The following is an 18,012-nucleotide window of genomic DNA, read 5'->3' on the forward strand; positions in this document are numbered from 1 at the left end:
ACCTCTGGCTGTCTTCATATTTTGCTTTCTTGTCGCCAGCCCTGCCAGCCGTCTCTTCACGCTACCTTTCCGATGCGACAAAGATGTTTCCACAATGACTTAAATCTGTTGTAATAAACAAAAGATACGATATTAGGGAACTCAGTTTGAAGAAGCGTGTGCCAAGGAAGATTTCCAAAGTGTCTCTGGAAATAACAAAACAGTATTAAGCGGCAGAAATGTTCCGAAATACGTCCGGGCTTATTGTTTTGTAGCAGTGTACACGTGCAAATTTGTAAACAAAAATTCTGTGTCTTCTGTCCTTGGTTTCGCACCTTTCCATGGCACGGCACAGCGCTGCTCTAGTAGCTCCGAACGGCCGCCCACGGCGTCTCGGACACGCCGGTCAGGCCCGCGCCCGTCTCGCAGATGTTTCTCGTGCTTGTGCTGTCATATGGGCCGCGACCCGAGCGGCAGCGAGCGGCAGTCGAGCAAAGTCGGGACAAGTCGGGACGGGAGGGGGGACAGGCGCGAATGCAAATGCACCGCGCAAATTACGCATAAATCTGGAAGCGCGGCGTGTGTCAGGCAGGTGAGAAAGCTTCCGTCGGTCCAGCAGGACACTGCAACACCCCGCGCAGTGCCCCCGCCGCCCGGCCGCGCGCAAGCCCTGCGCCGGATAACAGGAACAAGGCGCGTCGCCAGTGGGTGTCGGAGGCCGCACGCACCAAACGAATGACAGGCGGTGCATCGAGCAGCTGTGTTGTGCGTCTCACCTACGTTCGGCAGTCGCCTATGAGACGCCGAGGCGAGCGCGCACTCCGCGCCACCTTCGAGGTGGAAAGACGCGCTTTGCGTCAAATGTGCCACGGAAAGCGGCGATTGCGTGTGTTGGGAGAAGAGGCGAATGCTTCCTCCGTGGTGCGGCTACAGTATAAGGACGCCAACGGCCATACCATGTTGACTACACCGGTTCTCGTCCGATCACCGAAGTTAAGCAACATCGGGCGCGGTTAGTACTTGGATGGGTGACCGCCTGGGAACACCGCGTGCTGTTGGCTCTTTCTCATTTTTTCATTTTTACGTCGCTACACCTGCCAGGCCTCTTTTCATAATAACTTTCAGGTGTCGACAAAGATGCTTCCACAAGCATTTTAAAGTACTGTATTAAACGTAAGATACGAAATTACGGTAATGAACTCGGTTTGAGTAAGAATGCGCGAAGGAAGAGTGCTAGGAACTCGTTGAAAATGACAAAACACTACCAATCGACAGATGTGTTCTTGAAATGCGCCAGAGCCTACTGTTACGCAGCAGTGCTAAATTCCGAAAAGTAACTAAATAAATAAATAAATAAAAAAAAACCAACCGTTCTCGTGCCATCACCCAAGTTAAGCAACAACGTTAGTATTCGGATCGGCGACTGCCTGGGACCTCTGGCTGTCTTCATATTTTGCTTTCTTGTCGCCAGCCCTGCCAGCCGTCTCTTCACGCTACCTTTCCGATGCGACAAAGATGTTTCCACAATGACTTAAATCTGTTGTAATAAACAAAAGATACGATATTAGGGAACTCAGTTTGAAGAAGCGTGTGCCAAGGAAGATTTCCAAAGTGTCTCTGGAAATAACAAAACAGTATTAAGCGGCAGAAATGTTCCGAAATACGTCCGGGCTTATTGTTTTGTAGCAGTGTACACGTGCAAATTTGTAAACAAAAATTCTGTGTCTTCTGTCCTTGGTTTCGCACCTTTCCATGGCACGGCACAGCGCTGCTCTAGTAGCTCCGAACGGCCGCCCACGGCGTCTCGGACACGCCGGTCAGGCCCGCGCCCGTCTCGCAGATGTTTCTCGTGCTTGTGCTGTCATATGGGCCGCGACCCGAGCGGCAGCGAGCGGCAGTCGAGCAAAGTCGGGACAAGTCGGGACAAGTCGGGACGGGAGGGGGGACAGGCGCGAATGCAAATGCACCGCGCAAATTACGCATAAATCTGGAAGCGCGGCGTGTGTCAGGCAGGTGAGAAAGCTTCCGTCGGTCCAGCAGGACACTGCAACACCCCGCGCAGTGCCCCCGCCGCCCGGCCGCGCGCAAGCCCTGCGCCGGATAACAGGAACAAGGCGCGTCGCCAGTGGGTGTCGGAGGCCGCACGCACCAAACGAATGACAGGCGGTGCATCGAGCAGCTGTGTTGTGCGTCTCACCTACGTTCGGCAGTCGCCTATGAGACGCCGAGGCGAGCGCGCACTCCGCGCCACCTTCGAGGTGGAAAGACGCGCTTTGCGTCAAATGTGCCACGGAAAGCGGCGATTGCGTGTGTTGGGAGAAGAGGCGAATGCTTCCTCCGTGGTGCGGCTACAGTATAAGGACGCCAACGGCCATACCATGTTGACTACACCGGTTCTCGTCCGATCACCGAAGTTAAGCAACATCGGGCGCGGTTAGTACTTGGATGGGTGACCGCCTGGGAACACCGCGTGCTGTTGGCTCTTTCTCATTTTTTCATTTTTACGTCGCTACACCTGCCAGGCCTCTTTTCATAATAACTTTCAGGTGTCGACAAAGATGCTTCCACAAGCATTTTAAAGTACTGTATTAAACGTAAGATACGAAATTACGGTAATGAACTCGGTTTGAGTAAGAATGCGCGAAGGAAGAGTGCTAGGAACTCGTTGAAAATGACAAAACACTACCAATCGACAGATGTGTTCTTGAAATGCGCCAGAGCCTACTGTTACGCAGCAGTGCTAAATTCCGAAAAGTAACTAAATAAATAAATAAATAAAAAAAAACCAACCGTTCTCGTGCCATCACCCAAGTTAAGCAACAACGTTAGTATTCGGATCGGCGACTGCCTGGGACCTCTGGCTGTCTTCATATTTTGCTTTCTTGTCGCCAGCCCTGCCAGCCGTCTCTTCACGCTACCTTTCCGATGCGACAAAGATGTTTCCACAATGACTTAAATCTGTTGTAATAAACAAAAGATACGATATTAGGGAACTCAGTTTGAAGAAGCGTGTGCCAAGGAAGATTTCCAAAGTGTCTCTGGAAATAACAAAACAGTATTAAGCGGCAGAAATGTTCCGAAATACGTCCGGGCTTATTGTTTTGTAGCAGTGTACACGTGCAAATTTGTAAACAAAAATTCTGTGTCTTCTGTCCTTGGTTTCGCACCTTTCCATGGCACGGCACAGCGCTGCTCTAGTAGCTCCGAACGGCCGCCCACGGCGTCTCGGACACGCCGGTCAGGCCCGCGCCCGTCTCGCAGATGTTTCTCGTGCTTGTGCTGTCATATGGGCCGCGACCCGAGCGGCAGCGAGCGGCAGTCGAGCAAAGTCGGGACAAGTCGGGACGGGAGGGGGGACAGGCGCGAATGCAAATGCACCGCGCAAATTACGCATAAATCTGGAAGCGCGGCGTGTGTCAGGCAGGTGAGAAAGCTTCCGTCGGTCCAGCAGGACACTGCAACACCCCGCGCAGTGCCCCCGCCGCCCGGCCGCGCGCAAGCCCCGCGCCGGATAACAGGAACAAGGCGCGTCGCCAGTGGGTGTCGGAGGCCGCACGCACCAAACGAATGACAGGCGGTGCATCGAGCAGCTGTGTTGTGCGTCTCACCTACGTTCGGCAGTCGCCTATGAGACGCCGAGGCGAGCGCGCACTCCGCGCCACCTTCGAGGTGGAAAGACGCGCTTTGCGTCAAATGTGCCACGGAAAGCGGCGATTGCGTGTGTTGGGAGAAGAGGCGAATGCTTCCTCCGTGGTGCGGCTACAGTATAAGGACGCCAACGGCCATACCATGTTGACTACACCGGTTCTCGTCCGATCACCGAAGTTAAGCAACATCGGGCGCGGTTAGTACTTGGATGGGTGACCGCCTGGGAACACCGCGTGCTGTTGGCTCTTTCTCATTTTTTCATTTTTACGTCGCTACACCTGCCAGGCCTCTTTTCATAATAACTTTCAGGTGTCGACAAAGATGCTTCCACAAGCATTTTAAAGTACTGTATTAAACGTAAGATACGAAATTACGGTAATGAACTCGGTTTGAGTAAGAATGCGCGAAGGAAGAGTGCTAGGAACTCGTTGAAAATGACAAAACACTACCAATCGACAGATGTGTTCTTGAAATGCGCCAGAGCCTACTGTTACGCAGCAGTGCTAAATTCCGAAAAGTAACTAAATAAATAAATAAATAAAAAAAAACCAACCGTTCTCGTGCCATCACCCAAGTTAAGCAACAACGTTAGTATTCGGATCGGCGACTGCCTGGGACCTCTGGCTGTCTTCATATTTTGCTTTCTTGTCGCCAGCCCTGCCAGCCGTCTCTTCACGCTACCTTTCCGATGCGACAAAGATGTTTCCACAATGACTTAAATCTGTTGTAATAAACAAAAGATACGATATTAGGGAACTCAGTTTGAAGAAGCGTGTGCCAAGGAAGATTTCCAAAGTGTCTCTGGAAATAACAAAACAGTATTAAGCGGCAGAAATGTTCCGAAATACGTCCGGGCTTATTGTTTTGTAGCAGTGTACACGTGCAAATTTGTAAACAAAAATTCTGTGTCTTCTGTCCTTGGTTTCGCACCTTTCCATGGCACGGCACAGCGCTGCTCTAGTAGCTCCGAACGGCCGCCCACGGCGTCTCGGACACGCCGGTCAGGCCCGCGCCCGTCTCGCAGATGTTTCTCGTGCTTGTGCTGTCATATGGGCCGCGACCCGAGCGGCAGCGAGCGGCAGTCGAGCAAAGTCGGGACAAGTCGGGACGGGAGGGGGGACAGGCGCGAATGCAAATGCACCGCGCAAATTACGCATAAATCTGGAAGCGCGGCGTGTGTCAGGCAGGTGAGAAAGCTTCCGTCGGTCCAGCAGGACACTGCAACACCCCGCGCAGTGCCCCCGCCGCCCGGCCGCGCGCAAGCCCTGCGCCGGATAACAGGAACAAGGCGCGTCGCCAGTGGGTGTCGGAGGCCGCACGCACCAAACGAATGACAGGCGGTGCATCGAGCAGCTGTGTTGTGCGTCTCACCTACGTTCGGCAGTCGCCTATGAGACGCCGAGGCGAGCGCGCACTCCGCGCCACCTTCGAGGTGGAAAGACGCGCTTTGCGTCAAATGTGCCACGGAAAGCGGCGATTGCGTGTGTTGGGAGAAGAGGCGAATGCTTCCTCCGTGGTGCGGCTACAGTATAAGGACGCCAACGGCCATACCATGTTGACTACACCGGTTCTCGTCCGATCACCGAAGTTAAGCAACATCGGGCGCGGTTAGTACTTGGATGGGTGACCGCCTGGGAACACCGCGTGCTGTTGGCTCTTTCTCATTTTTTCATTTTTACGTCGCTACACCTGCCAGGCCTCTTTTCATAATAACTTTCAGGTGTCGACAAAGATGCTTCCACAAGCATTTTAAAGTACTGTATTAAACGTAAGATACGAAATTACGGTAATGAACTCGGTTTGAGTAAGAATGCGCGAAGGAAGAGTGCTAGGAACTCGTTGAAAATGACAAAACACTACCAATCGACAGATGTGTTCTTGAAATGCGCCAGAGCCTACTGTTACGCAGCAGTGCTAAATTCCGAAAAGTAACTAAATAAATAAATAAATAAAAAAAAACCAACCGTTCTCGTGCCATCACCCAAGTTAAGCAACAACGTTAGTATTCGGATCGGCGACTGCCTGGGACCTCTGGCTGTCTTCATATTTTGCTTTCTTGTCGCCAGCCCTGCCAGCCGTCTCTTCACGCTACCTTTCCGATGCGACAAAGATGTTTCCACAATGACTTAAATCTGTTGTAATAAACAAAAGATACGATATTAGGGAACTCAGTTTGAAGAAGCGTGTGCCAAGGAAGATTTCCAAAGTGTCTCTGGAAATAACAAAACAGTATTAAGCGGCAGAAATGTTCCGAAATACGTCCGGGCTTATTGTTTTGTAGCAGTGTACACGTGCAAATTTGTAAACAAAAATTCTGTGTCTTCTGTCCTTGGTTTCGCACCTTTCCATGGCACGGCACAGCGCTGCTCTAGTAGCTCCGAACGGCCGCCCACGGCGTCTCGGACACGCCGGTCAGGCCCGCGCCCGTCTCGCAGATGTTTCTCGTGCTTGTGCTGTCATATGGGCCGCGACCCGAGCGGCAGCGAGCGGCAGTCGAGCAAAGTCGGGACAAGTCGGGACGGGAGGGGGGACAGGCGCGAATGCAAATGCACCGCGCAAATTACGCATAAATCTGGAAGCGCGGCGTGTGTCAGGCAGGTGAGAAAGCTTCCGTCGGTCCAGCAGGACACTGCAACACCCCGCGCAGTGCCCCCGCCGCCCGGCCGCGCGCAAGCCCTGCGCCGGATAACAGGAACAAGGCGCGTCGCCAGTGGGTGTCGGAGGCCGCACGCACCAAACGAATGACAGGCGGTGCATCGAGCAGCTGTGTTGTGCGTCTCACCTACGTTCGGCAGTCGCCTATGAGACGCCGAGGCGAGCGCGCACTCCGCGCCACCTTCGAGGTGGAAAGACGCGCTTTGCGTCAAATGTGCCACGGAAAGCGGCGATTGCGTGTGTTGGGAGAAGAGGCGAATGCTTCCTCCGTGGTGCGGCTACAGTATAAGGACGCCAACGGCCATACCATGTTGACTACACCGGTTCTCGTCCGATCACCGAAGTTAAGCAACATCGGGCGCGGTTAGTACTTGGATGGGTGACCGCCTGGGAACACCGCGTGCTGTTGGCTCTTTCTCATTTTTTCATTTTTACGTCGCTACACCTGCCAGGCCTCTTTTCATAATAACTTTCAGGTGTCGACAAAGATGCTTCCACAAGCATTTTAAAGTACTGTATTAAACGTAAGATACGAAATTACGGTAATGAACTCGGTTTGAGTAAGAATGCGCGAAGGAAGAGTGCTAGGAACTCGTTGAAAATGACAAAACACTACCAATCGACAGATGTGTTCTTGAAATGCGCCAGAGCCTACTGTTACGCAGCAGTGCTAAATTCCGAAAAGTAACTAAATAAATAAATAAATAAAAAAAAACCAACCGTTCTCGTGCCATCACCCAAGTTAAGCAACAACGTTAGTATTCGGATCGGCGACTGCCTGGGACCTCTGGCTGTCTTCATATTTTGCTTTCTTGTCGCCAGCCCTGCCAGCCGTCTCTTCACGCTACCTTTCCGATGCGACAAAGATGTTTCCACAATGACTTAAATCTGTTGTAATAAACAAAAGATACGATATTAGGGAACTCAGTTTGAAGAAGCGTGTGCCAAGGAAGATTTCCAAAGTGTCTCTGGAAATAACAAAACAGTATTAAGCGGCAGAAATGTTCCGAAATACGTCCGGGCTTATTGTTTTGTAGCAGTGTACACGTGCAAATTTGTAAACAAAAATTCTGTGTCTTCTGTCCTTGGTTTCGCACCTTTCCATGGCACGGCACAGCGCTGCTCTAGTAGCTCCGAACGGCCGCCCACGGCGTCTCGGACACGCCGGTCAGGCCCGCGCCCGTCTCGCAGATGTTTCTCGTGCTTGTGCTGTCATATGGGCCGCGACCCGAGCGGCAGCGAGCGGCAGTCGAGCAAAGTCGGGACAAGTCGGGACGGGAGGGGGGACAGGCGCGAATGCAAATGCACCGCGCAAATTACGCATAAATCTGGAAGCGCGGCGTGTGTCAGGCAGGTGAGAAAGCTTCCGTCGGTCCAGCAGGACACTGCAACACCCCGCGCAGTGCCCCCGCCGCCCGGCCGCGCGCAAGCCCTGCGCCGGATAACAGGAACAAGGCGCGTCGCCAGTGGGTGTCGGAGGCCGCACGCACCAAACGAATGACAGGCGGTGCATCGAGCAGCTGTGTTGTGCGTCTCACCTACGTTCGGCAGTCGCCTATGAGACGCCGAGGCGAGCGCGCACTCCGCGCCACCTTCGAGGTGGAAAGACGCGCTTTGCGTCAAATGTGCCACGGAAAGCGGCGATTGCGTGTGTTGGGAGAAGAGGCGAATGCTTCCTCCGTGGTGCGGCTACAGTATAAGGACGCCAACGGCCATACCATGTTGACTACACCGGTTCTCGTCCGATCACCGAAGTTAAGCAACATCGGGCGCGGTTAGTACTTGGATGGGTGACCGCCTGGGAACACCGCGTGCTGTTGGCTCTTTCTCATTTTTTCATTTTTACGTCGCTACACCTGCCAGGCCTCTTTTCATAATAACTTTCAGGTGTCGACAAAGATGCTTCCACAAGCATTTTAAAGTACTGTATTAAACGTAAGATACGAAATTACGGTAATGAACTCGGTTTGAGTAAGAATGCGCGAAGGAAGAGTGCTAGGAACTCGTTGAAAATGACAAAACACTACCAATCGACAGATGTGTTCTTGAAATGCGCCAGAGCCTACTGTTACGCAGCAGTGCTAAATTCCGAAAAGTAACTAAATAAATAAATAAATAAAAAAAAACCAACCGTTCTCGTGCCATCACCCAAGTTAAGCAACAACGTTAGTATTCGGATCGGCGACTGCCTGGGACCTCTGGCTGTCTTCATATTTTGCTTTCTTGTCGCCAGCCCTGCCAGCCGTCTCTTCACGCTACCTTTCCGATGCGACAAAGATGTTTCCACAATGACTTAAATCTGTTGTAATAAACAAAAGATACGATATTAGGGAACTCAGTTTGAAGAAGCGTGTGCCAAGGAAGATTTCCAAAGTGTCTCTGGAAATAACAAAACAGTATTAAGCGGCAGAAATGTTCCGAAATACGTCCGGGCTTATTGTTTTGTAGCAGTGTACACGTGCAAATTTGTAAACAAAAATTCTGTGTCTTCTGTCCTTGGTTTCGCACCTTTCCATGGCACGGCACAGCGCTGCTCTAGTAGCTCCGAACGGCCGCCCACGGCGTCTCGGACACGCCGGTCAGGCCCGCGCCCGTCTCGCAGATGTTTCTCGTGCTTGTGCTGTCATATGGGCCGCGACCCGAGCGGCAGCGAGCGGCAGTCGAGCAAAGTCGGGACAAGTCGGGACGGGAGGGGGGACAGGCGCGAATGCAAATGCACCGCGCAAATTACGCATAAATCTGGAAGCGCGGCGTGTGTCAGGCAGGTGAGAAAGCTTCCGTCGGTCCAGCAGGACACTGCAACACCCCGCGCAGTGCCCCCGCCGCCCGGCCGCGCGCAAGCCCCGCGCCGGATAACAGGAACAAGGCGCGTCGCCAGTGGGTGTCGGAGGCCGCACGCACCAAACGAATGACAGGCGGTGCATCGAGCAGCTGTGTTGTGCGTCTCACCTACGTTCGGCAGTCGCCTATGAGACGCCGAGGCGAGCGCGCACTCCGCGCCACCTTCGAGGTGGAAAGACGCGCTTTGCGTCAAATGTGCCACGGAAAGCGGCGATTGCGTGTGTTGGGAGAAGAGGCGAATGCTTCCTCCGTGGTGCGGCTACAGTATAAGGACGCCAACGGCCATACCATGTTGACTACACCGGTTCTCGTCCGATCACCGAAGTTAAGCAACATCGGGCGCGGTTAGTACTTGGATGGGTGACCGCCTGGGAACACCGCGTGCTGTTGGCTCTTTCTCATTTTTTCATTTTTACGTCGCTACACCTGCCAGGCCTCTTTTCATAATAACTTTCAGGTGTCGACAAAGATGCTTCCACAAGCATTTTAAAGTACTGTATTAAACGTAAGATACGAAATTACGGTAATGAACTCGGTTTGAGTAAGAATGCGCGAAGGAAGAGTGCTAGGAACTCGTTGAAAATGACAAAACACTACCAATCGACAGATGTGTTCTTGAAATGCGCCAGAGCCTACTGTTACGCAGCAGTGCTAAATTCCGAAAAGTAACTAAATAAATAAATAAATAAAAAAAAACCAACCGTTCTCGTGCCATCACCCAAGTTAAGCAACAACGTTAGTATTCGGATCGGCGACTGCCTGGGACCTCTGGCTGTCTTCATATTTTGCTTTCTTGTCGCCAGCCCTGCCAGCCGTCTCTTCACGCTACCTTTCCGATGCGACAAAGATGTTTCCACAATGACTTAAATCTGTTGTAATAAACAAAAGATACGATATTAGGGAACTCAGTTTGAAGAAGCGTGTGCCAAGGAAGATTTCCAAAGTGTCTCTGGAAATAACAAAACAGTATTAAGCGGCAGAAATGTTCCGAAATACGTCCGGGCTTATTGTTTTGTAGCAGTGTACACGTGCAAATTTGTAAACAAAAATTCTGTGTCTTCTGTCCTTGGTTTCGCACCTTTCCATGGCACGGCACAGCGCTGCTCTAGTAGCTCCGAACGGCCGCCCACGGCGTCTCGGACACGCCGGTCAGGCCCGCGCCCGTCTCGCAGATGTTTCTCGTGCTTGTGCTGTCATATGGGCCGCGACCCGAGCGGCAGCGAGCGGCAGTCGAGCAAAGTCGGGACAAGTCGGGACGGGAGGGGGGACAGGCGCGAATGCAAATGCACCGCGCAAATTACGCATAAATCTGGAAGCGCGGCGTGTGTCAGGCAGGTGAGAAAGCTTCCGTCGGTCCAGCAGGACACTGCAACACCCCGCGCAGTGCCCCCGCCGCCCGGCCGCGCGCAAGCCCTGCGCCGGATAACAGGAACAAGGCGCGTCGCCAGTGGGTGTCGGAGGCCGCACGCACCAAACGAATGACAGGCGGTGCATCGAGCAGCTGTGTTGTGCGTCTCACCTACGTTCGGCAGTCGCCTATGAGACGCCGAGGCGAGCGCGCACTCCGCGCCACCTTCGAGGTGGAAAGACGCGCTTTGCGTCAAATGTGCCACGGAAAGCGGCGATTGCGTGTGTTGGGAGAAGAGGCGAATGCTTCCTCCGTGGTGCGGCTACAGTATAAGGACGCCAACGGCCATACCATGTTGACTACACCGGTTCTCGTCCGATCACCGAAGTTAAGCAACATCGGGCGCGGTTAGTACTTGGATGGGTGACCGCCTGGGAACACCGCGTGCTGTTGGCTCTTTCTCATTTTTTCATTTTTACGTCGCTACACCTGCCAGGCCTCTTTTCATAATAACTTTCAGGTGTCGACAAAGATGCTTCCACAAGCATTTTAAAGTACTGTATTAAACGTAAGATACGAAATTACGGTAATGAACTCGGTTTGAGTAAGAATGCGCGAAGGAAGAGTGCTAGGAACTCGTTGAAAATGACAAAACACTACCAATCGACAGATGTGTTCTTGAAATGCGCCAGAGCCTACTGTTACGCAGCAGTGCTAAATTCCGAAAAGTAACTAAATAAATAAATAAATAAAAAAAAACCAACCGTTCTCGTGCCATCACCCAAGTTAAGCAACAACGTTAGTATTCGGATCGGCGACTGCCTGGGACCTCTGGCTGTCTTCATATTTTGCTTTCTTGTCGCCAGCCCTGCCAGCCGTCTCTTCACGCTACCTTTCCGATGCGACAAAGATGTTTCCACAATGACTTAAATCTGTTGTAATAAACAAAAGATACGATATTAGGGAACTCAGTTTGAAGAAGCGTGTGCCAAGGAAGATTTCCAAAGTGTCTCTGGAAATAACAAAACAGTATTAAGCGGCAGAAATGTTCCGAAATACGTCCGGGCTTATTGTTTTGTAGCAGTGTACACGTGCAAATTTGTAAACAAAAATTCTGTGTCTTCTGTCCTTGGTTTCGCACCTTTCCATGGCACGGCACAGCGCTGCTCTAGTAGCTCCGAACGGCCGCCCACGGCGTCTCGGACACGCCGGTCAGGCCCGCGCCCGTCTCGCAGATGTTTCTCGTGCTTGTGCTGTCATATGGGCCGCGACCCGAGCGGCAGCGAGCGGCAGTCGAGCAAAGTCGGGACAAGTCGGGACGGGAGGGGGGACAGGCGCGAATGCAAATGCACCGCGCAAATTACGCATAAATCTGGAAGCGCGGCGTGTGTCAGGCAGGTGAGAAAGCTTCCGTCGGTCCAGCAGGACACTGCAACACCCCGCGCAGTGCCCCCGCCGCCCGGCCGCGCGCAAGCCCCGCGCCGGATAACAGGAACAAGGCGCGTCGCCAGTGGGTGTCGGAGGCCGCACGCACCAAACGAATGACAGGCGGTGCATCGAGCAGCTGTGTTGTGCGTCTCACCTACGTTCGGCAGTCGCCTATGAGACGCCGAGGCGAGCGCGCACTCCGCGCCACCTTCGAGGTGGAAAGACGCGCTTTGCGTCAAATGTGCCACGGAAAGCGGCGATTGCGTGTGTTGGGAGAAGAGGCGAATGCTTCCTCCGTGGTGCGGCTACAGTATAAGGACGCCAACGGCCATACCATGTTGACTACACCGGTTCTCGTCCGATCACCGAAGTTAAGCAACATCGGGCGCGGTTAGTACTTGGATGGGTGACCGCCTGGGAACACCGCGTGCTGTTGGCTCTTTCTCATTTTTTCATTTTTACGTCGCTACACCTGCCAGGCCTCTTTTCATAATAACTTTCAGGTGTCGACAAAGATGCTTCCACAAGCATTTTAAAGTACTGTATTAAACGTAAGATACGAAATTACGGTAATGAACTCGGTTTGAGTAAGAATGCGCGAAGGAAGAGTGCTAGGAACTCGTTGAAAATGACAAAACACTACCAATCGACAGATGTGTTCTTGAAATGCGCCAGAGCCTACTGTTACGCAGCAGTGCTAAATTCCGAAAAGTAACTAAATAAATAAATAAATAAAAAAAAACCAACCGTTCTCGTGCCATCACCCAAGTTAAGCAACAACGTTAGTATTCGGATCGGCGACTGCCTGGGACCTCTGGCTGTCTTCATATTTTGCTTTCTTGTCGCCAGCCCTGCCAGCCGTCTCTTCACGCTACCTTTCCGATGCGACAAAGATGTTTCCACAATGACTTAAATCTGTTGTAATAAACAAAAGATACGATATTAGGGAACTCAGTTTGAAGAAGCGTGTGCCAAGGAAGATTTCCAAAGTGTCTCTGGAAATAACAAAACAGTATTAAGCGGCAGAAATGTTCCGAAATACGTCCGGGCTTATTGTTTTGTAGCAGTGTACACGTGCAAATTTGTAAACAAAAATTCTGTGTCTTCTGTCCTTGGTTTCGCACCTTTCCATGGCACGGCACAGCGCTGCTCTAGTAGCTCCGAACGGCCGCCCACGGCGTCTCGGACACGCCGGTCAGGCCCGCGCCCGTCTCGCAGATGTTTCTCGTGCTTGTGCTGTCATATGGGCCGCGACCCGAGCGGCAGCGAGCGGCAGTCGAGCAAAGTCGGGACAAGTCGGGACGGGAGGGGGGACAGGCGCGAATGCAAATGCACCGCGCAAATTACGCATAAATCTGGAAGCGCGGCGTGTGTCAGGCAGGTGAGAAAGCTTCCGTCGGTCCAGCAGGACACTGCAACACCCCGCGCAGTGCCCCCGCCGCCCGGCCGCGCGCAAGCCCTGCGCCGGATAACAGGAACAAGGCGCGTCGCCAGTGGGTGTCGGAGGCCGCACGCACCAAACGAATGACAGGCGGTGCATCGAGCAGCTGTGTTGTGCGTCTCACCTACGTTCGGCAGTCGCCTATGAGACGCCGAGGCGAGCGCGCACTCCGCGCCACCTTCGAGGTGGAAAGACGCGCTTTGCGTCAAATGTGCCACGGAAAGCGGCGATTGCGTGTGTTGGGAGAAGAGGCGAATGCTTCCTCCGTGGTGCGGCTACAGTATAAGGACGCCAACGGCCATACCATGTTGACTACACCGGTTCTCGTCCGATCACCGAAGTTAAGCAACATCGGGCGCGGTTAGTACTTGGATGGGTGACCGCCTGGGAACACCGCGTGCTGTTGGCTCTTTCTCATTTTTTCATTTTTACGTCGCTACACCTGCCAGGCCTCTTTTCATAATAACTTTCAGGTGTCGACAAAGATGCTTCCACAAGCATTTTAAAGTACTGTATTAAACGTAAGATACGAAATTACGGTAATGAACTCGGTTTGAGTAAGAATGCGCGAAGGAAGAGTGCTAGGAACTCGTTGAAAATGACAAAACACTACCAATCGACAGATGTGTTCTTGAAATGCGCCAGAGCCTACTGTTACGCAGCAGTGCTAAATTCCGAAAAGTAACTAAATAAATAAATAAATAAAAAAAAACCAACCGTTCTCGTGCCATCACCCAAGTTAAGCAACAACGTTAGTATTCGGATCGGCGACTGCCTGGGACCTCTGGCTGTCTTCATATTTTGCTTTCTTGTCGCCAGCCCTGCCAGCCGTCTCTTCACGCTACCTTTCCGATGCGACAAAGATGTTTCCACAATGACTTAAATCTGTTGTAATAAACAAAAGATACGATATTAGGGAACTCAGTTTGAAGAAGCGTGTGCCAAGGAAGATTTCCAAAGTGTCTCTGGAAATAACAAAACAGTATTAAGCGGCAGAAATGTTCCGAAATACGTCCGGGCTTATTGTTTTGTAGCAGTGTACACGTGCAAATTTGTAAACAAAAATTCTGTGTCTTCTGTCCTTGGTTTCGCACCTTTCCATGGCACGGCACAGCGCTGCTCTAGTAGCTCCGAACGGCCGCCCACGGCGTCTCGGACACGCCGGTCAGGCCCGCGCCCGTCTCGCAGATGTTTCTCGTGCTTGTGCTGTCATATGGGCCGCGACCCGAGCGGCAGCGAGCGGCAGTCGAGCAAAGTCGGGACAAGTCGGGACGGGAGGGGGGACAGGCGCGAATGCAAATGCACCGCGCAAATTACGCATAAATCTGGAAGCGCGGCGTGTGTCAGGCAGGTGAGAAAGCTTCCGTCGGTCCAGCAGGACACTGCAACACCCCGCGCAGTGCCCCCGCCGCCCGGCCGCGCGCAAGCCCCGCGCCGGATAACAGGAACAAGGCGCGTCGCCAGTGGGTGTCGGAGGCCGCACGCACCAAACGAATGACAGGCGGTGCATCGAGCAGCTGTGTTGTGCGTCTCACCTACGTTCGGCAGTCGCCTATGAGACGCCGAGGCGAGCGCGCACTCCGCGCCACCTTCGAGGTGGAAAGACGCGCTTTGCGTCAAATGTGCCACGGAAAGCGGCGATTGCGTGTGTTGGGAGAAGAGGCGAATGCTTCCTCCGTGGTGCGGCTACAGTATAAGGACGCCAACGGCCATACCATGTTGACTACACCGGTTCTCGTCCGATCACCGAAGTTAAGCAACATCGGGCGCGGTTAGTACTTGGATGGGTGACCGCCTGGGAACACCGCGTGCTGTTGGCTCTTTCTCATTTTTTCATTTTTACGTCGCTACACCTGCCAGGCCTCTTTTCATAATAACTTTCAGGTGTCGACAAAGATGCTTCCACAAGCATTTTAAAGTACTGTATTAAACGTAAGATACGAAATTACGGTAATGAACTCGGTTTGAGTAAGAATGCGCGAAGGAAGAGTGCTAGGAACTCGTTGAAAATGACAAAACACTACCAATCGACAGATGTGTTCTTGAAATGCGCCAGAGCCTACTGTTACGCAGCAGTGCTAAATTCCGAAAAGTAACTAAATAAATAAATAAATAAAAAAAAACCAACCGTTCTCGTGCCATCACCCAAGTTAAGCAACAACGTTAGTATTCGGATCGGCGACTGCCTGGGACCTCTGGCTGTCTTCATATTTTGCTTTCTTGTCGCCAGCCCTGCCAGCCGTCTCTTCACGCTACCTTTCCGATGCGACAAAGATGTTTCCACAATGACTTAAATCTGTTGTAATAAACAAAAGATACGATATTAGGGAACTCAGTTTGAAGAAGCGTGTGCCAAGGAAGATTTCCAAAGTGTCTCTGGAAATAACAAAACAGTATTAAGCGGCAGAAATGTTCCGAAATACGTCCGGGCTTATTGTTTTGTAGCAGTGTACACGTGCAAATTTGTAAACAAAAATTCTGTGTCTTCTGTCCTTGGTTTCGCACCTTTCCATGGCACGGCACAGCGCTGCTCTAGTAGCTCCGAACGGCCGCCCACGGCGTCTCGGACACGCCGGTCAGGCCCGCGCCCGTCTCGCAGATGTTTCTCGTGCTTGTGCTGTCATATGGGCCGCGACCCGAGCGGCAGCGAGCGGCAGTCGAGCAAAGTCGGGACAAGTCGGGACGGGAGGGGGGACAGGCGCGAATGCAAATGCACCGCGCAAATTACGCATAAATCTGGAAGCGCGGCGTGTGTCAGGCAGGTGAGAAAGCTTCCGTCGGTCCAGCAGGACACTGCAACACCCCGCGCAGTGCCCCCGCCGCCCGGCCGCGCGCAAGCCCCGCGCCGGATAACAGGAACAAGGCGCGTCGCCAGTGGGTGTCGGAGGCCGCACGCACCAAACGAATGACAGGCGGTGCATCGAGCAGCTGTGTTGTGCGTCTCACCTACGTTCGGCAGTCGCCTATGAGACGCCGAGGCGAGCGCGCACTCCGCGCCACCTTCGAGGTGGAAAGACGCGCTTTGCGTCAAATGTGCCACGGAAAGCGGCGATTGCGTGTGTTGGGAGAAGAGGCGAATGCTTCCTCCGTGGTGCGGCTACAGTATAAGGACGCCAACGGCCATACCATGTTGACTACACCGGTTCTCGTCCGATCACCGAAGTTAAGCAACATCGGGCGCGGTTAGTACTTGGATGGGTGACCGCCTGGGAACACCGCGTGCTGTTGGCTCTTTCTCATTTTTTCATTTTTACGTCGCTACACCTGCCAGGCCTCTTTTCATAATAACTTTCAGGTGTCGACAAAGATGCTTCCACAAGCATTTTAAAGTACTGTATTAAACGTAAGATACGAAATTACGGTAATGAACTCGGTTTGAGTAAGAATGCGCGAAGGAAGAGTGCTAGGAACTCGTTGAAAATGACAAAACACTACCAATCGACAGATGTGTTCTTGAAATGCGCCAGAGCCTACTGTTACGCAGCAGTGCTAAATTCCGAAAAGTAACTAAATAAATAAATAAATAAAAAAAAACCAACCGTTCTCGTGCCATCACCCAAGTTAAGCAACAACGTTAGTATTCGGATCGGCGACTGCCTGGGACCTCTGGCTGTCTTCATATTTTGCTTTCTTGTCGCCAGCCCTGCCAGCCGTCTCTTCACGCTACCTTTCCGATGCGACAAAGATGTTTCCACAATGACTTAAATCTGTTGTAATAAACAAAAGATACGATATTAGGGAACTCAGTTTGAAGAAGCGTGTGCCAAGGAAGATTTCCAAAGTGTCTCTGGAAATAACAAAACAGTATTAAGCGGCAGAAATGTTCCGAAATACGTCCGGGCTTATTGTTTTGTAGCAGTGTACACGTGCAAATTTGTAAACAAAAATTCTGTGTCTTCTGTCCTTGGTTTCGCACCTTTCCATGGCACGGCACAGCGCTGCTCTAGTAGCTCCGAACGGCCGCCCACGGCGTCTCGGACACGCCGGTCAGGCCCGCGCCCGTCTCGCAGATGTTTCTCGTGCTTGTGCTGTCATATGGGCCGCGACCCGAGCGGCAGCGAGCGGCAGTCGAGCAAAGTCGGGACAAGTCGGGACGGGAGGGGGGACAGGCGCGAATGCAAATGCACCGCGCAAATTACGCATAAATCTGGAAGCGCGGCGTGTGTCAGGCAGGTGAGAAAGCTTCCGTCGGTCCAGCAGGACACTGCAACACCCCGCGCAGTGCCCCCGCCGCCCGGCCGCGCGCAAGCCCTGCGCCGGATAACAGGAACAAGGCGCGTCGCCAGTGGGTGTCGGAGGCCGCACGCACCAAACGAATGACAGGCGGTGCATCGAGCAGCTGTGTTGTGCGTCTCACCTACGTTCGGCAGTCGCCTATGAGACGCCGAGGCGAGCGCGCACTCCGCGCCACCTTCGAGGTGGAAAGACGCGCTTTGCGTCAAATGTGCCACGGAAAGCGGCGATTGCGTGTGTTGGGAGAAGAGGCGAATGCTTCCTCCGTGGTGCGGCTACAGCATAAGGACGCCAACGGCCATACCATGTTGACTACACCGGTTCTCGTCCGATCACCGAAGTTAAGCAACATCGGGCGCGGTTAGTACTTGGATGGGTGACCGCCTGGGAACACCGCGTGCTGTTGGCTCTTTCTCATTTTTTCATTTTTACGTCGCTA

At 52.7% G+C, this 18,012-nt stretch overlaps 13 non-coding genes across 13 annotated transcripts; all 13 read left to right on the forward strand.

Moving 5' to 3' along the window:
- Positions 1–921: 921 nt before the first annotated feature.
- LOC126102921 (5S ribosomal RNA) lies at positions 922–1,040 on the forward strand. Its single transcript, XR_007523175.1, has one exon. It is a non-coding gene; the product is annotated as a 5S ribosomal RNA (ribosomal RNA).
- A 1,302-nt stretch (positions 1,041–2,342) lies between these two features.
- On the forward strand, positions 2,343–2,461 carry LOC126102922 (5S ribosomal RNA). Its single transcript, XR_007523176.1, has one exon. It is a non-coding gene; the product is annotated as a 5S ribosomal RNA (ribosomal RNA).
- Positions 2,462–3,753: 1,292 nt separating this feature from the next.
- LOC126102923 (5S ribosomal RNA) lies at positions 3,754–3,872 on the forward strand. Its single transcript, XR_007523177.1, has one exon. It is a non-coding gene; the product is annotated as a 5S ribosomal RNA (ribosomal RNA).
- Positions 3,873–5,164: 1,292 nt separating this feature from the next.
- Positions 5,165–5,283, forward strand: LOC126102924 (5S ribosomal RNA). Its single transcript, XR_007523178.1, has one exon. It is a non-coding gene; the product is annotated as a 5S ribosomal RNA (ribosomal RNA).
- A 1,292-nt stretch (positions 5,284–6,575) lies between these two features.
- Positions 6,576–6,694, forward strand: LOC126102926 (5S ribosomal RNA). Its single transcript, XR_007523180.1, has one exon. It is a non-coding gene; the product is annotated as a 5S ribosomal RNA (ribosomal RNA).
- A 1,292-nt stretch (positions 6,695–7,986) lies between these two features.
- LOC126102927 (5S ribosomal RNA) lies at positions 7,987–8,105 on the forward strand. Its single transcript, XR_007523181.1, has one exon. It is a non-coding gene; the product is annotated as a 5S ribosomal RNA (ribosomal RNA).
- A 1,292-nt stretch (positions 8,106–9,397) lies between these two features.
- LOC126102928 (5S ribosomal RNA) lies at positions 9,398–9,516 on the forward strand. Its single transcript, XR_007523182.1, has one exon. It is a non-coding gene; the product is annotated as a 5S ribosomal RNA (ribosomal RNA).
- A 1,292-nt stretch (positions 9,517–10,808) lies between these two features.
- On the forward strand, positions 10,809–10,927 carry LOC126102930 (5S ribosomal RNA). Its single transcript, XR_007523183.1, has one exon. It is a non-coding gene; the product is annotated as a 5S ribosomal RNA (ribosomal RNA).
- Positions 10,928–12,219: 1,292 nt separating this feature from the next.
- On the forward strand, positions 12,220–12,338 carry LOC126102931 (5S ribosomal RNA). The gene has a single exon (XR_007523184.1). It is a non-coding gene; the product is annotated as a 5S ribosomal RNA (ribosomal RNA).
- A 1,292-nt stretch (positions 12,339–13,630) lies between these two features.
- On the forward strand, positions 13,631–13,749 carry LOC126102932 (5S ribosomal RNA). Its single transcript, XR_007523185.1, has one exon. It is a non-coding gene; the product is annotated as a 5S ribosomal RNA (ribosomal RNA).
- Positions 13,750–15,041: 1,292 nt separating this feature from the next.
- LOC126102933 (5S ribosomal RNA) lies at positions 15,042–15,160 on the forward strand. The gene has a single exon (XR_007523186.1). It is a non-coding gene; the product is annotated as a 5S ribosomal RNA (ribosomal RNA).
- A 1,292-nt stretch (positions 15,161–16,452) lies between these two features.
- Positions 16,453–16,571, forward strand: LOC126102934 (5S ribosomal RNA). Its single transcript, XR_007523187.1, has one exon. It is a non-coding gene; the product is annotated as a 5S ribosomal RNA (ribosomal RNA).
- A 1,292-nt stretch (positions 16,572–17,863) lies between these two features.
- Positions 17,864–17,982, forward strand: LOC126102935 (5S ribosomal RNA). The gene has a single exon (XR_007523188.1). It is a non-coding gene; the product is annotated as a 5S ribosomal RNA (ribosomal RNA).
- The last annotated feature ends 30 nt before the right edge of the window (positions 17,983–18,012 follow it).

The sequence above is a fragment of the Schistocerca cancellata genome, chromosome 9 (genome assembly GCF_023864275.1).
Source record: "Schistocerca cancellata isolate TAMUIC-IGC-003103 chromosome 9, iqSchCanc2.1, whole genome shotgun sequence".
Classification (NCBI taxonomy): Eukaryota; Metazoa; Arthropoda; class Insecta; order Orthoptera; family Acrididae; genus Schistocerca; species Schistocerca cancellata.